This window comes from Dermochelys coriacea, chromosome 6 (genome assembly GCF_009764565.3).
Source record: "Dermochelys coriacea isolate rDerCor1 chromosome 6, rDerCor1.pri.v4, whole genome shotgun sequence".
Classification (NCBI taxonomy): Eukaryota; Metazoa; Chordata; order Testudines; family Dermochelyidae; genus Dermochelys; species Dermochelys coriacea.
In genome coordinates, this window is record NC_050073.1 from 79,563,093 (window position 1) to 79,578,335 (window position 15,243).

The following is a 15,243-nucleotide window of genomic DNA, read 5'->3' on the forward strand; positions in this document are numbered from 1 at the left end:
GTACATTGTCTAACAGGCTAGAATTTTATTAAATTCTCTGAGCCTATTACAGGTTCTTATGATCTGAGTGTATGATACCTCCACTGGCCTAAATATATGGATATTCAAATATGCTGTAGGATACTGATTACAATCACCAGTCTAGTGTACTGCAGTAGTGGGTGTAGTAATAAAAAGTGAATAGTAAACTAGGTTGAATTAGTAGAGGACTAGACTACAAAACAAAGATAGTGTTACTATATAAGGAACTTTTGGTTTCACTGTCAAGCTGTCTGGTGTGGCTCAGGAAGCATGAGTACCAACCCCAGGGCCGAGTGTTAAGAAGTGGGGCACAAACCTCAAACTGCATGTGAGTTCTATACTTAGATTTCACTGACCCAGTATCAAGTATGAACTCCTTAAGCACGATAACAATCTTAACATGGAATCACAGAAAGTCCCCTTGGGTACTCCAATCTATCTTGCCACCCAGGTAAGCTTGCTTTTGTGATCGACATTTACACCAAAAATAATAATATTCAGGTTACTCCTAGTCCCAAAGGACCAGTCACTTATTCCAGGTCAATTGTGCCTTAGACGAAGTTTGTAGCCAATCCTACTATAAATTAAGTAAAGATTTATGAACTAAGCACAAGTCTACATTTAAAATGCAGCTGCAGTGCTTAAGTGAAGACGCTATATGCCGATAGGAGAGAGCTCTCCAGTCAGCGTAGTTAATCCACCTCCCCAAGAGGCGGTAGCTATGTTGATGAGAGAAGCTCTCCCGTTGACCTAGCGCTGTCTACAGGGGGGGTTAAGGTCAGTATAACTGTCGCTCATGGGTGTGGATTTTTCACATCCCTGAGTGATGTAGTTATACCAACATAGGTCTATAGTGTAGTTCAGACCTAGGAAAAAGGAATAAGAGAGTTTTTTACAAGGTTAAAGCAAGTAAATATACTCTCACAAATGAGTTACAGCCTTAGGCTGCTATAATATCTAAGCTCTATATGTTCTTTAGGGCTAACCCAAGCTAAGCAGCTGGGGATCCCTTGCATATGCTTAGAAATCTTGCCCTCCCAAGTCCAAGCATCATAGAGATCCAGTTTCTTCTTGTTAGGGATTTTTATTCACTTCCCCCAGAGTACAGACTGATGGGACAAGTCCATCTGCATGTCTCCTGTGTGTGTGTGTGTGTGTGTGTGTGTGTGTGTGTGTAAGTTAACAAAATCTTTGTTCTGTGATGTTACACAATGGCTCATTTGGTTTCAGTGGGCCATCTTGGTGGGCAGGACCTAACACCGTCTGTATGAAGCCAGCATTTTATGTTAATGTAATGATGCTTTCTTGTTTGATTACTTACAGAATTTCAGAGGTTTAGAATGCAAACAGTCAATGAAACCTTATAACATGGGGTACAGATGTTATAAATGAGATTACTGCATGCAGCATCCTACAAGCATTTCATAAACACTAAACACAGGCAAGGTATGGTGGAATAAAAGAGGAGCTGTGATTTACATGGCTATAATCTGTAATTTCATAAAGTGATGCAGGTTACAACATAAACCACAAGAGCAAATCTTGATTGGTTTGTGTAGTTAGCAGAATTATAATTCCATACTTACTGCCTAATTCTAAATTTTCCCCTTTAAAACATAATACAAATATATGGAAACTAATTGTTAAAGAAATATACACTCTTACTCTTCTTTCTCAGTTTCGTATTGGCTTCCACTACAGAGGGTATAAAAGCAACTTTAGACAAAGAGGGCTAAACTCTTTTACACGACTGCTTCTATTAGCTTCACAAAGACAACATGGGTTTTCTATTTAATATTTTTTTCTAGTGAGCCTTAGATAATTCTACCATAAACTGTCATATACCATCTCATTTGTGCAACATCATCCTGATAATCAGTAACACTTTGTTTGCAAAGATGCCATGTTCTACCTCACGTCCATAGCAGCTGATAATTAATCCAGTCTCCCTTTCCCTTCTCCTTCTCCTGCTAGGGCTGGTTGGTTTCTATATTGCCAACATTTTAATTTCAGTGATATTAGGAAAAGGTTGGCCACCTTAATGCTTTATGGGCCAGATCTTTAAAGGTATCTAGCTACCTAGCTCTCACAATCTTTAGGTCCTATAGGCTTGGAATAGGGATATGTTCAAACCACAACACTTGCATCCAGATTTTGAACACATTACATTTGGAGTCAAGGGGTTTTGGCTTGTCCCATTATAAAGATAGGAGCCATCTTCAAAATTCAGATCTCTCATATGATTTCAAATGCACCATAACCCCTTGTTCTTTCTTGCCACTCCTATAATAAAAGAAAATGAAAAAAATGGTGGTGGTCAGATCTAAGATTTTTGGTTTGGCCCATATCCAGTATGGATAATTCAGCTAAGTGTCCATTATTTAGGGCCCATTTGAAAATCAATCTCACTAGTAAAAATGTTTGGGAAGGAGAGTAGCAAATTGATAATGATGTAGGAGATTGGAATGGAAAACATAAGCAGGTGAAGTAATTGCATTTTTTAGCCTCTCTAGTATTCTGTGCAATTGGAGCCTGCTTCACCATCAGAAAAGTCTGGCTCAAACATAGTATGAAGCTGAAACCCCTTTTAAAAGTGATCTGGCCCATTGTGGTTTATGCCTCTGAAATTGGGACTGTCAAAGTGGATATTTTGCCTAAATATGGGTTTGGCATCACATCATACAGAGGAGGAAAACAAACATACATATGCGCTTGGAGTAAGAGAGAAGAAAAATATTTGGAAGCTTGAGAAAGTTAGAGAGAAGCTTGACTACTTTTTCTAAAGATCAAGAGATCATTTGTGAAAGAAGCAGTGGTAAGGGAAAAATTCAAGGCAGAAAGCGTAAAGGGAAAGCAAAGGGAACAATGACTTGAACAAGGAAAAAGTGGATCAATGATGCAGCAAATCAAACAAAGCATTTGTAAGTAATTGTGAATTGTAGAACATAGTCATCTACCCTCAGCCATGAGTGTGTATGATTAATATTGATAGAAAAGGGACATTTTAACCTAGAATTATACCTAGGGTGACCAGATGTCCCGTTTTTAAAGGGACTGTCCTGTATTTAAGCACTCCTACAGTTGTCCTGACTTCTTCTTAAAAATGGGCAAACTGTTCCTGTATTTTCTGTTCTTTCCCCTCCTCCTGCCCCCAAACAGTGGATCCCTGCTCGCCAGCCACCTGCCCACCAGCGTTGAGTGGGAGGGTCCAGTGACCAATGATAGCGCTGGGTGTGCAAGGCTGGTGTTGGGGCAAAGCTGCAGTATGTGAGGCCAGCTGCTCCCCGTGCTGGTCCATCAGTGCAGCCCCTGCTGTGTGCCAGAGCTCAGCCAGCAGGCCTCCCTCCCCCATCCCATTTCCGGCTGGCACTGGCTGCATGCTGCGACAGCTGGTGAGTGCGGGCAGGCTCTACACAGCGGCCGGTTAAGTATCGCCTCTACTGCCCACCCATCGGCCCTTTCTGTGCTCCCCCTCTCACTGTCCTCTCACTGCTTTGTCCCTTCATCCTCCCCCACATCCCCAGTCTTGCTGCTCCTTCATATCCATCCCCACCCCCGGCAGGTGAGTCCTGCTCCCAGCACTGTGTGGAGAACCAGCCCCTGGTCCGAGTGCTCCGGTCACCCGGCAGGCTCCTTCCTTCCCCCACTGCCTCTGGCTGGGATGGCACCCCAGGAAAACCCAAGACCCACCGGCCCGGGGTGCTGGTCAAGAGGAGCCAAGCCCTGCGCGTGCCAAAGCCCTGCACAGGATAGCATCTCCACCCCTCAGCTAAGCTCTGGAGTGGCGGTGGGAGGAAGCAATTTCCAGCCGATTCCCAACCTGACCCTACAGGCTCCACAGCAGTCCTCCGGGCGGGGGCTTAGCACCCTCTTCATCTGGCCTTGCCTGCCTTGGGTCCTGCCCCCAGGGAGCATGTGGCTGCTCTGCCCCTAGGCAACCTCTGCTGCTGAGCCACCTCTCTGGCCAGGTTTGCTGAAGCCCCTGCAATCAGGTTCCCTGGGCCCTGGTGCACAATGCATCCTTATGACTTAATCCCGTGCTGTATCAGGGGGGCAGGAGAGACAGGAGGTGGCTGGGTTATGTCGGTGGCCAGCAGCAGCCTGGATGAGGTGTTAGCTGCCTTTCAACACTGTGCAGGCAGGAAGAGATGGGAGCTGCTTCCAGACACGGGAGGGGGGAGGAAAGAGATGAGCTCTGCAAAGACATGGGCCAGATCATCCCTTCTCCTCCCCCTTTTCTCCTGTGGCTGGAAGCAGCTCCCACACAGTGTCAAAACGCTGTTGCTGGCCATGTTCTGGTGTGAACCCTGGCAGAAATCTGGGGGGGGCATGTGACCCTGCATGCCCCCACAACAGGTTGCCTCGGGAGGAGAGGAGGGTCCATCTCAGGCATGGAGGGTAGAGAGTGCTGGGCAGGGAGGGACAGGTCAGTCGGTCACTCCTCCTCGCCCACCCTCCCGTGTGAGAGAGTTGTACGGGAGTGTGTGTGTGTGTGCGTGTGTGACCTCTCCCCGTGTGAACCCTAAAGCCTTAAAGATAAGATGGTAAATAAAAAGGATCCAACTACGCAGTATTTCTTTTTAACAGGGGCTCAGTCAACTTGATGTTAATTTGAACGTTTGTACTGCATAGCTCTGATTGATTGCCGTTGAAGTCACTTGAATACTAGCAATTTTACTATAAAGGTGTCCTGTATTCAGCATAGGGAAATATGGTCACTCTAATTATACCCACTAATCTACTTGAAGTTGGGTGCAGTTTGCAGTTCCTGATGTCACCATTTTTGACTATCGTGTATACCACAGAATCACCTATGTAATGTACTGAATGAACATACCCCAGTCAACCCCTACAAAATGAATAATATAGCATAGTTAATTAGATTAAAGATGCATAGACTTGGGTCCATTTTGATCTATAGGAAAAGCAACTATTTTGCAACATGTGAACTACCAGCCTATAATAATAGATTGCTGAGGTATGACGTAATGATGGGAAGTATCGCCTCCTAAAAGCAATACTTCCAGAATTGAGTCATTTAAAGTTAATTAGTTGGTTCTGAATATCCCTCCTGGACAATCTGCCCTCTGGGTATAACATTATAGCATTGTGGGTTCATGGTTAGATAAAGTATATGTAGGTAAGTAGCAGGTATTTGCCTGCCCAGCTTTTATGGTTATACATGAAAAACAAACTTGTCATAAAAATGTCAATTTTCAAGGTTATTACAGTACTAACATCTATTTTTCTTAAGGCAGACACATTTCATTTACTGTTACTTTAGCAACAAGCCATGCATCCAGAATGGGAAATGTTACATGGATTTTCACTAAAGTATTCTGTCATTTTAAGTCTATCCTTCAGCTGATAACAGTAAAAAGTAAAAACAGTGTGGTGCTAACAAGATGTAATATGCCATAGATCTTAAGATGTGGAAATGAGATGATAAATACTCGGCAAATTCCAATGGCAAGCAACATAAAGATGTGATAGAAGTGGTAGATGACCAATTCATACTTGTAGTAGTTTGGGAAGGTGGAAGAAAGAATAACATTGCAAAAATTCAGTCAAATGGCAAATCTATCATGATTTTTCAAAGACATTTCAGGTTTGGTGATAAGGTTAACTTTTTAGTAAACTCAGCCCTGTGTATTGCATACAGGCTGAGCTCTCCTTAACTGCCAAATGTTTGCACCCTTCTGCAGCCAAGGATCTTTGGCCTATACCAAACAAAAGGCTTTACATTGTAAGCTCTTTGAGCCTAGGCATTCTCTTACTATATGTTTGTATGTTGCCTGCCACAGTGATGCCCTGCTCTTCTTTGGGGTCTCTAAGCACTACTATAATACTAACCAAAAGTAGTAATAATAATGATGGTTTTGACTGGAAGTTGACCTATCAAAATACCATGAACAGCTGAGAGGTATTTTTGTTTTGATCCAGGACTGTTTTTGAGGAGCACTTGTAAGATCTTGTGTCTATTAAGATTCCAGCTAGACTTCCAGATCAGAGAGATTGAGATAAATTTTAGCTAGGAATTTATGCATTCCTACCTGAACCAAAACAAATGTGTTTCTAATTAAAACATAAGACCTTATTATGTCCCCCAAGATCTGTGTGACAAGAAGTTTTCCATGAATAGGTCTCTCCTTCTGTGCATGGCAGGTGGGCTCTCATGCATCAGAGGCACTCTCTCCCTCACTGTCAAGACACTCCTGGGCTCTTATTTTCTTTGTTTACGCCCCCCAGGGTACTTCAGAGTCACTGTGGCTGTGGGGTAGTCATTGGTAGCCCACTGGAGCTGCTCTGCTAGCCTACTGGGGACCAGAGCCCTTGCAGGGCTTAGGATCTATGTAGGTGGCCAATGCCAACCAAGGATCTGAGGTGACAAGCCATGTTTGGGGCAGATTTTTTCCCCCATGAGTGCAAGCAAGCCTTGCCCCTCCCTAATGACCTAATGTGTTTGGGGAAATTTTCATCAGGATTTTCTTGCAGAAGTTTCCTTGCCAAAAGCTCCTCTTATGGCTTCTACAGAGGGGAGGGACAATATGGGCCAATGTTTGATTTAAATCATTTGGAGTTCTGAGGTTCTTTAGTTACAGGGCTATATTATCTTCATAGAAATATAGGGCTGGAAGGAACCTCAAGAGGCCATCTAGTCCACCCCTCCTCCCCCACCTCCCCATTGCCCATGCTATGCTAGGGCAAGTCGAAGTCAGAGATAGGATCAAGCCTCAAAGTTCATTATTGGGTCTATGTGTGAAAAGACCCAAGAGGCAGCGTTCTGGGCATTGTTCACCTTCCTCGGAGGGAAAACGAAAATCTGGCATTTCAGAGCACAGACCCTGATTTAGAGAACTGAAAGGAATCATGTGTTCTGTGCTTCTCATCTCGCCTCATGGGTAAACGAATAATGGAGGCTGAAATTTTCTAAGGGACTCTGAAAGGGATAAAAAAACATTAAAAAATTGTGCATCAGAGTATTATGCTCACACAAACAAATGAGGTTTGTTGACAAGTTGATAGATGCTGGATAGATTGAAGAAGCAGGGAGGGAAGGGTCTTTTGGTGACCATGCAGAGCGATGTACAAAACAAGGAGAGATGAAGGCAGGACTTCAACAGAGTATTTATGATTGAATAGCTATTCCAACCAGGTTTTGACACTTAGGAAAATATAGGAATTGGCCCTGCCAACACTGGCTCTCCACTTGTGAGGTAACTCCCTTCTCTTCATGTGTCAGTATATTTATGCCTGCATCTGTAATTTTCACTCCATGCATCTGAGGAAGTGGGGTTTTTACCCACAAAAGCTTATCCTCAAATAAATCTGTTAGTCTTTAAGGTGCCACCGGACTCCTTGTTGTTTTTGTGGTTACAGATTAACATGGCTACCCCGATACAAGAAAATATAGCATACTTGTATTGTTCTTTTAGACCACTGCAGACTCCACTCAGGCTTTGAGATTTTGAAAACAAAATGTACATTTATGTGTATTAAACTTCATTAACAATTGACAGCCTCAAATCCAATGTCTTTCAAATTAAAGGGGTGGTAATGGCAGTTGATCAGAAGGATGACTTTTTACTAAAATACTGTACATTTCTTTTTTTCCCCTGAGGCAGGATCAGAGATTTTGACTATTGAGTCACACTTTGTTGTTGTTACGTTGGGATGCTAAGTGAAACAAATCTGATGTGTCATTCATGCAGTGTAGAAGCAAGAAATAGAAGTGCCTCATCCTGAAGTGGATTACATTGAGGCTATCTTGTATGATAGTTGTAGACTGACAACAATCACAAGGAGGATTATAGTAGTTTCACAGTTAATATTTGCAGACTTGCTGGTCTCAGATCCTTACACACACACAAGCTTGCATCTCTTTTGTATCTGAAATTAGCAGCAGCAGAGGTGGAACAGCTTCTAGGAGTCAGTGGATTTACAGCTAGTTCTTTGTCAAATGGAAAACCTTCAAAGAGGCCTATCAGAAATAAATCCAGCGTTAAGTAGTCTGTGACTATATGCAAATAGTTGCTGTAACTACAGAATATGTTGCAATGCTTATTCAAATTATTGTCAATGTTCATTTAAAACTTTTTTCAGTTTTGTGGAAACATTTCAGAAATTGTAGACTGAAATAAAAAAAAACAAAAAAACTTGAATCTGTGATGGGGTGGACTAGGCCCAGAGACCCCCAGCTGGAGGCCTCGAAGTCCTGCCATGCCCACCTCAGGTAAAGGACAGTGGAGAGGGTCCTCCAAGCTGCCTATGTGATGTATCCAATCAGGAAAGAGGCTGCAGGAAGCAGCTAATCTGGTCCCAGCAGTCTCATATAAAAGAATAAGTTCAGTTTGCTGGTAGGGATCGAGGGAGCACAAGAATAGATGCTGGGATCCATTCTAAGAATAGAATGGCTGCTGGAAATAAGCAGGTAGTTACTGGCAGGGAGTGAGTTTCTGGCTGGCTGCAGGTAAGTGGCCCAGGGAAACGTAAAACATCAATTAGTAAAGGGACGCAGTATGAGGCTGCTATAATTAAAGGGACCCTGGGTTGGGACCTGGAGCAGTGGGTGGGACCTGGTCCCCACCACCAGTCACTGGGGAAGTGGCTATGCCCTAAGGAAGGGAATTAGAACTGTGGTACCCCAGGGAAGGGGGCTGCAGTGGGACTGACTTAGCGGGGAGCTGTGGTCAGAGAACTGAGTCAAAGAGGGATGCTTCAGGAGGGAGGCTGGAGTCACTGAGGACTTAAGTAGAGGCAAGGAGTCCCCAGGGAAGAAGCCCTCTGGGTACTGCTCAATACCAGAATACAAACCTTGCAACCTAGCCAGACAGATCTAGGGTACCGTGATGGGCCCTGCTGGGCTGGTTAAAGACTGGCTCCAGGGAGGGCTATGATCAGATGCACCAACTGTGGGAATACTGCGATAGGCCCCTGTTGACTGATTAAGAGACTGAGCCCAGGGAAGGCTGCAGATTGATGGCAACGGAGTGAGTACCATGATGGGCCTTTTTGGACTGTTAGAAGATTGTGCCCATGGGGGGGCTGCAGGACATCTTGGACTGTGTACCCCCAGAATGGGTTTCTTTGTTTTGCACATGGACTGTGTGTGACTTGGCTGGAGGGCTGAGTCACCAAAGACCCACCTGCCAAGCGCAGTGGCCGACAGGAGACATCGTGAGCACAGAAAAAAAATGCAGCCATACACACAATTGACCAGGGGGATCTTGCAAGAGATGGGTGCCACCCTGATACAGTCTCTTTCGGCTGCAGGCGTATGATAACTTTTCAACAACTGCAGAATTATCTGTGGGATTATTGCTAATGTTACTTATGACTTTGAATATGTTACGTCTTGTATAGGTCACTAACTCTTCTTTCTTGTCATCCTTTTACAGCTTCCCTTCTATTCCTTTCCTTTTCCACCCTTTTATATAGCTCTTGTACATGTTTATTTTCTATATTTTCCTTCCTCTGTCAGAATGCATGTCTTTGCAAAAGATGTGCCTGGGGAATTACCAGATCCTGTCACATTGAATAAATAGAGCTTATTCCCAATGATTTACACCTTCTCTTGAAGCAGTGTTTCTCTCAGGCAGGAACCAAGTGCCCCAGTAGGCCACATTAAACCAGCGTAAGATGGAGTACCTTGTTTAACTGATGGCACTTGTAATAGAGTAGCCACTGCACATTCGATCACAGTGCTCAAAGTGATTCTGAAGTCTATTTGCATAAAGAGTAGGTTTTGAAGTATAAGTTATGTTGCTGGGAATGCAACTATCATCTATATTCTGCAGTTTTGGAAGCTATTGAACTACTGTCTTCTAAAGGGGTTCTACTATTGTATGGCATACAGTGTGCAGAGAATAAGTAATTTTTCTGAACAACTGTATTGAACTTGATCTGTCCAACCTTCTGTTTAACTGTTCTGGGAATTCCAATTCATCCTGTTGATGCAGATGTGTATTTACCAATGACCTACTTCAGCCTCTTTGTTTTTGTTTATATCTAAATGAATGGCAGAGAGCTGAGAGTGAAATGGTGTTACTTGCTTTGCACAGCAGTGAAAAGAATATTTAAGAAGAATTCTCTAGAGGAGGATCATATGCATTTAAAACTTGTTAGTACAAAATGCTGGAGGGCTGTGTCCTGGTAGACTGAATGGCTCCAAGGTTCTGAAGATCAGGTACAGAGTCTATTGACTTCTAGTTCAGCAGCTGAAAACCAGTTCAACTTGCATTTAGTGCGAGTGGTGTGATGCCTGTTTTGTGGCCAAAGTGATTCACAGAGTTTAAGGACAAAAAGGACATTAAATCAGCTAGTCTGTCCTACTCCATATCACAGACCATTTCATTTACCCCAGTATTGAGCCCAACAACTTGTTTTGACTAAAGCATAACTTTTTGTGTTTGACCTAGCAAATCTTCCAAAAAGGCCTCTGATCTGAAGACATCAAGAGATGGAGATTCCACCACTTCATTTGATAGTTTGTTCTAGTGGTTAATTTAAAAAGTGTGCGTAATTTCTAATCTCTTTAAGTCTCTCCCTGACAGGCATTTTTTCCAGCCCTGGAATAATCGTTGTGGTTCTTTTCTGCACCCTCTCCAGTTTTTCAACATGCTTTTTAAATTGTGGACACCAGAAATGTACACAGTATTCCAACATTGGTCTCATCAATGCTGTATACAGGAAATAATTTCCCTACTCCTATTCACTACTACCTGTTTATGCATCCAAGAATCACACTGGACCTTTTTGCAACAGCATCACACTGGGAGCTCAGTTTCAGTTACTTGTCCACTCTGACCCCTTTTCAGAGTTGCTGCTTTCCAGGAGTCAATCCCTCACTCTGCAGGTATGCCCTGCATTCTTTGTTCCTAGATATAACTATGCATTTGGCTGTATTAAAACACATTGTGTTTGAACAGGCCAAGCGTACCAAGCAGTCCAGATTGCTTTGTGTGACTGCCTTGTCCTCAGCATTATTTACCACTCCACCAATCTTTGTATTACCCACAGATTATATCAGCAGTTATTTTATATTTACTTGCAGATCATTGATAAAAATGTTGAACAGTGTTGGGTCTAGTCCTGATCCCTGTGGAATTCCACTATAAACACCCCCATCCGATTAAGATTCAGCATTGACCACTCCTTTTTGAGATCTGTCAGTTAGCCAGTTCTTAACATGTGCCATACTGATATTATCTAGTGCTAATCTTTTAATTTGAATGTTGCAAGGTATTTTACATTAGTCTAAGTCTATTTCATGACATCTACTCAGTTACCTTTATCAACCAAACTTGTAATCTTATCAAAGAATGAAATCAGGTGTGTGTGCCAAGCTCTAGTAAAGTAAATTTGGTGATCTTATTCCACTGCCTATTGGACTGGTGGTCACATCACCAAAACCACAAGCACAACTGGAAAAGTAACTCTGAATTGGCATGGAGAATTAATTATTTTCTTACTTCTGGAAGTAATTTGTCTGGAAAATAGCAAAGTGTTGTGGGGAAACTTGCACTGCTCAGCTTCTGCCATCCCTATTCCATGGGCAAATAGGTCTCCTGTCCCCAAGGCTGTCCTATTTGCACCCTTTAAAAGCACTAAATTCACTCAACCAAAACAACACCTCAATCAAATTGTTGATAACCAAATAATCCAATAAATTGCAGATTATTTTGAAGACCTATAATATTGACTGGAGGATGATATTGAACAAACTTGAAATAATATTTCTCTGCTATTGTGAGGAAAGAAAGTTGATGTTTTAGGAAAACATCTATTCTGATTAAAACTGGGTTTTATGGGAGCATTGTGATGAGTGTCAATACAGTGAGATGAGAAAAGCAATTGCTGTGATATCCTAACTGAGGCTTTATATGCAGCAAAATATGCTAAACATAAGAGATGCATTTAAAGTTTACTACAAAGAGCAACAATGGCAAATTTACCAGCACTGAATTAATGTGCTACTGTAGGATGGGCCTCTCCCTTTGGTATTACTGCATTGTCCTTATTGTTCTACCTGTGCAACCATTTAAGAAATAATAATCATAGAATCATAGAATATCAGAGTTGGAAGGGACCTCAGGAGGTCATCTAGTCCAACCCCCTGCTCAAAGCAGGACCAATCCCCAATTAAATCATTCCAGACAGGGCTTTGTCAAGCCTGACCTTAAAAACTTATAAGGAAGGAGATTCCACCACCTCCCTAGGTAACGCATTCTAGTGTTTCACCACCCTTCTAGTGAAAAAGTTTTTCCTAACATCCAACCTAAACCTCCCCCACTGCAACTTGAGACCATTACTCCTTCTTCTGTCATCTGCTACCACTGAGAACAGTCTAGATCCATCCTCTTTGGAACCCCCTTTCAGGTAGTTAAAAGCAGCTATCAAATCCCCCCTCATTCTTCTCTTCTGCAGACTAAACAATCCCAGTTCCCTCAGCCTCTCCTCATAAGTCATGTGTTCCAGTCCCCTAATAATTTTTGTATCCCTCTGCTGGACGCTTTCCAATTTTTCCACATCCTTCTTGTAGTGTGGGGCCCAAAACTGGACATAGTCCTCCAGATGAGGCCTCACCAATGTCGAATAGAGGGGAACGATCAAGTCCCTCGATCTGCTGGCAATGCCCCTACTTAATACAGCACAAAATGCCATTGGCCTTCTTGGCAACAACGGCACACTGTTGACTCATATCCAGCTTCTTGTCCACTGCAACCCCTAGGTCCTTTTCTGCAGAACTGCTGCCTAGCCATTCGGTCCCTAGTCTGTAGCAGTGCATGGGATTCTTCCATCCTAAGTGCAGGACTCTGCACTTGTCCTTGTTGGACCTCATTAGATTTCTTTTGGCCCAATCCTCTAATTTGTCTAGGGCCCTCTGTATCCTATCTCTACCCTCCAGCGTATCTACCTCTCCTTCCAGTTTAGTGTCATCTGCAAACTTGCTGAGGGTGCAATCCACACCATCCTCCAGATCATTTATGAAGATATTGAACAAAACCGGCCCAAGGACCAACCCTTGGGGCACTCCACTTGATACCGGCTGCCAACTAGACATGGAGCCATTGATCACTACCCGTTGAGCCTGGGTATATAATGGACATTCATATAGCACTTTTTTCATCCAAAGATCCCTAAGCATTGAACAAACTTTACCAACTCATTACATATTTGTGTGTGTGTATAAATATACATATATTCTACATGCACAGATATATAGATAAACAGGGATTGCTTGTTTCATCATTGAAGTACACCAGTGATGCACAATTACTGCTACACAGGGTTCAGAATATGATTTCTGAGCTGGTCTGAAACTTTACAAGTCTGTGGACGATACCAAGCTGGGAGGGGTTGCAAGTGCTTTGGAGAATAGGATTAAAATTCAAAATTATCTGGACAAACTGGAGAAATGGTCTGAAGTAAATAGGATGAAATTCAGTAAGGACTAATGCAAAGTACTCCACTTAGGAAGGAACAATCAATTGCACACATAGAAAATGGGAAATGACTGCCTAGGCAGGAGTACTGCGGAAAGGGATCTGGAGGTCATAATGGATCACAAGCTAAATATGAGTCAACATTGTAACACTGTTGCAAAAAAAAGTGAACATCATTCTGGGATATATTAGCAGGAGTGTTGTAAACAAGACACAAGAAGTAATTCTTCCACTCTATTCGGTGCTGATAAAGCCTCAGCTGGAGTATTGTGTCGGGTTCTGGGCACCACATTTCAATAAAGATGTGGACAAATTAGAGAAAGTCCAGAGAAGAGCAACAGAAGTGGTTAAAGGTCTAGAAAACATGACCTAGAAGGGAAGATTGGAAAAAATTGGGTTTGTTTAGTCTGGAGAAAAGTAGACTGATGGGGGCATACGTGTTCAAGTACATAAAAGGTTGTTACAAGGAGGAGGTTCTTGTTAACCTCTGAGGACAGGGAAAGATGCAATGAGCTAAAATTGCAGCAGGGAGGTTTAGGTTGGACACTAGGAAAAACTTCCTCACTGTCAGAAAAGGTAAGCACTGGAATTAATTGCCTAGGGAGATTAATTTGCCTAGGAATCTCCATCATTGGAGATTTTTAAGAGCAAGTTAGACAAACGTGTCAGGGTTGGTCTAGATAATACTTAGACATGGAGTCACAGTATTTTCTTAGTGTAACTTGTTGTTTACACTGTGTACTCCAGTCTTGGAATAGAGATGGTGACAAACAGCATGTGGGCAATCCTTTCTTTCTGAAATCTCATCCCCAACATCAGTGCTCGGTTCCTATGAAGCAACTCTGCTCCAAGAATTGATTCTAGTTACAGAGTAAACATTTTTGTTGTCTGCAACAGCTCCCTCCAAAAAATATCACAAAAGAATTAACAATACAGCATTTCTTCAGATGGTACACTATCATGTGTTTATTTTAAAAGTTTTTTCCTATGTCACAGTACTATCTAGTGACTCCTGCCATAACATATTATACATGAGATTTATGTACACTCCACTTAGTTTAGTAGAATAAGTTGTCCAAGTTCAGAAACTAAACGTTTACACATTCCAGAGATTTAAGTAGCCAAGAACATTTGCAATACTACACCCTCCTCTTCTTTCAATCCATTAGGCCCTTCCATTGAACATACCTGTGCATTGCTATAGCTGCTTTGGTGGCAGCAAGTGGGCCACCTTCTTCCTGAATTGCCTTATCGCCACCCACTGTTCTCCCCACTCCAGGTAGCTCCTGCTCTTCAGCTCTTCTGGCAGAAGATCCAGCTAAGCCAACAGCCCCAGGCACTTGCTCCTGATCTCTGCCCTTTATAAGCTATTGGTACTGAGTTCAGTGAGAATGCAAAATGGGGCAACGTAGAAAACACAACTCCACTTTAATTTTCCTAAGCAAGGCTATGACCAGGTAATTGTTTCATACTAAGGAAGTTAAGGTAATTATTTCATAATTTCCTTTAATATGAAATTAGTAATAGCAGAGGTGAAGGAAACGAAACTTAATCACCTGCATGCAACTCAATTCTTTCTAATGTGTTCAACAATGAATTTCTAATTGGTAATTGTTTCTAATGAAAAAATCTTTCTAAGTAGTAATAACACGGCACCTTCAGTGAAGGAAGCAAAACTTAATCACCTGCATGTAACTCAATTCTTTCTAATGTGTTGCAACAAAGTATTTCTATCCCATAAATAGCTTTCATATTAGAGTAACAGCTTAGTGGAAGT

General features: G+C 42.4%; 1 protein-coding gene across 1 annotated transcript in view; it reads left to right on the plus strand.

Moving 5' to 3' along the window:
* AKAP6 (A-kinase anchoring protein 6) overlaps positions 1-15,243 on the plus strand; it is a 391,946-nt gene that overhangs the window by 34,590 nt on the left and 342,113 nt on the right.